Genomic DNA, 3240 nt, shown 5'->3' on the forward strand with positions numbered 1-3240 from the left:
TTCATCTAATTTATTTTTAGCAAATTTTAATTTTATAGCATCGACATATTCTATAATTTGAATCTATAAATATAATTTCTTTTTGTAAATAATAATAATAATAGTAATATTAATAATGATAATACATACATACATATAAATGTGAACTATTTTCTATAATATTTTAAAATCTTAAATTCTACCATAATTAAAAATTTATAATTTTAAGAGTTCTATCATGAATAAATAAAAAATTATTTCATTCACTTTTATATATGAATTACAAAACCATATATGTCATGCCAATTTAAAATTCGTTAATGTATGTTTCATTCTTATTAGAACACGATTATGGTGAAAATATAATTTTTTTTGTCTGATATATATATAATATGATATTAAGCATAATGATTCATAATTTGTAATATTATAGTATATTTGTGTAAACTTTGTATAAGTTAAATTATAAAAATTATTGTTAATATATTTTGTTGATAATTGTTTAATGTGTCTATAAATTTTCAATTATGATTCAAGTATTATATCGATATTATAACTTTTGTGACATAAGATGTGTATATTATTATTATATTTCTTACATAAGATGACAATAAGTAAGAAAATCACTTTAAAGACATGTAGTAATTTATCTATATTTTATGCAATCCAATATTTATTTTTAAAACATTTTGCTAAAGTGAATTGCAATTCTATTTATATATTATGTAAGTGATTGACATACTCTATCAGTATGATGTTACTTGACATGATTCTCGTGTGATAGAGGAATAATAGTTTACATATTTAAAAAAAAAAAAAAACTCTTGAATTTATAAATCAATTATCATTCTATATCAAGTGAGATAATCTAGTATGTCAATTATCTAAAACAAAAAACAAACATTATTTATTAAATAATATTATTTTATTTTCACGAAGATTTATATTGACGATATTATAGTCTTAAGTTATTTATAAATAAAAATTCTAAAAAATACAAGTATAATATTAGTACTCATATCAAGTATGATATTGTGTTGTTGAAATACTTATTAAATCTACAATAATAAATTTTACGACTATTTCTCTTATATCCTCAATAATAGTAAAAATTGAATTCTCATATAATTCTATTGCACATAACCTGATTCTTAAATGTGTGTGACTGCAATATTTGTAGCATTTGAGTTTTGAGTGAATAATTAAATTTGCTTAATACACATATTCTTTTAAATATTAGAGATTTAATTTCATTCGTACGATAATTAATGTTTTATATAGTCATCATTTTCTTTGTGTAGAGCTTACATTGATAAAATATATTTTGAGAATTTTTATTATAATAGGAAATTATATGAATTATTATGTGATTTTTTTATATTGTCCTTATTTTTATGTGCATAAAATATGCTTAACTTTAAAACTCAAATATTAAAAAATATGTCAGTGATGAATTATTAATATACGGAATTTCATATTGATATCAAGTAACCACTTGTCTTAGCGATTATGTTGTATTTTGTTTTTTTTTTACAAAATATGTAGTTAAGTATGTTAAATTATAATAGTGATAAAATTATATAAACATGTATATAAATGATTTTGCACTATAAAATATAGTATCTCATCCTTAACTATTAAATTATTAGAGTATTTTGTACACTAGTGAGTTCTAATGAAAATATCATATTTGTTTATATATATGAGATCAATTGTAGTAGGGACACAAAAGTATTTATAATGATAAAATATTATCGCTGTAAATTTGTACTAAAAATTTAATATCCCATCAATAATGGTTATATCATTAGAGAGTAATTTTAAACAAGTTGACTCATAATGAAAATCAGAGTCTTGTTATATATGTTGGATCAATTGGAGTGCATATTATATCATTAGAGTATTTTTGAAATTAGTGAACTCTAATGAGAATCTAAACTTGTTTGTAGGATTAATGGAAGTACACATGTTCACAAATTATAAACATTTGGAAATTATTATTTGTATATTCTCATATTCTCTTACACAGATTAAAACATATAACATACTTTACGAGACCTTGAAAAGTAAGTCTCATGCTGTATGATGAGATTTTTATTTTAAAAAATAATCTCAGTAAACATCACAATTTGATACGTTGAAAAATGCACAATAACTCTTTAGGGTGCAAAAATATTGTGCTACTCTTTTAATTACAAACTTTTCATATTTTATGAGGTGATAAATATACAAATACATGTGTAATGTTAGTACTTCTATCAGATATGACATTGTACTGTTAATGTATTTATAGACATACTATTTTTAGGCATATGTGAATATTTTATGACATTCATAAATTATGAAAATTTATTGGCATAACTGCAAATCAAATACTTATATTTAAGATATTATTCACTCCTATCATTTTGAGTAAAGTCTTTTAGTGTTATGGATTAGTAGGAGATTGTTATAACATTTTCAAAGGTTATGACTATTCTAAAGTTATAATTATTTTATAAAATGTAAATATTTGAGATCTATGATTTGTTTTTTCTATTAGATTCAATTTATGCAAGATTAAAACTTATTTACCTTGGATGACAAATAATTTGATCATAGTTGAAATTCTAATGTTAAAATTCATATTCTTTTAGTAATTGATTATTGTCATCCAAGTAAGAGATTATTTGATGAATTATTTAATTAGCTAATTGTAGATTGACAATAAGCAGTTATTAGAGATTATTATTAATTAAATTATAGTTAATTAGTATTAAATATTGAATTATGTGTTGGACTTTTGTTACTTAATAGACTATGATGGGTTGAATCATTTTGTCAATGTCTCTCTACCTTGAATGGTTTATCTATTTAATCATTATCTCATCAGAGAGTTCCTCAACTACGAAATCCTAATCCTAAAATGTTATAGGAAAATTATGATAATTCATACTCATCTAAATCTTAAAGATATGTGGTTCATGTTATAACTTGTATCAAACAATTTTTCACTGTAAATAAATTGAATAGGTGAGTTAAAAATTAATTAATTAATTTTATATCAATTTAATAATATATAACTGAACTTACATATGTTTTATTTTTTAATAAATTGAGTGATATATGTTACATGTAAGTCTAATTTAAATATATTTATGTAAACTCATATAACTTAAGTGAACTCATTTTATTTATATTTTTACTACGTCAAAAATAGATAATAAAAAAAAAAGCAATTAGATGTATTGTTATTTAATTTAATATATAATTTAAAATTTG

Source organism: Cicer arietinum, chromosome 3 (genome assembly GCF_000331145.2).
Source record: "Cicer arietinum cultivar CDC Frontier isolate Library 1 chromosome 3, Cicar.CDCFrontier_v2.0, whole genome shotgun sequence".
Lineage (NCBI taxonomy): Eukaryota > Viridiplantae > Streptophyta > Magnoliopsida > Fabales > Fabaceae > Cicer > Cicer arietinum.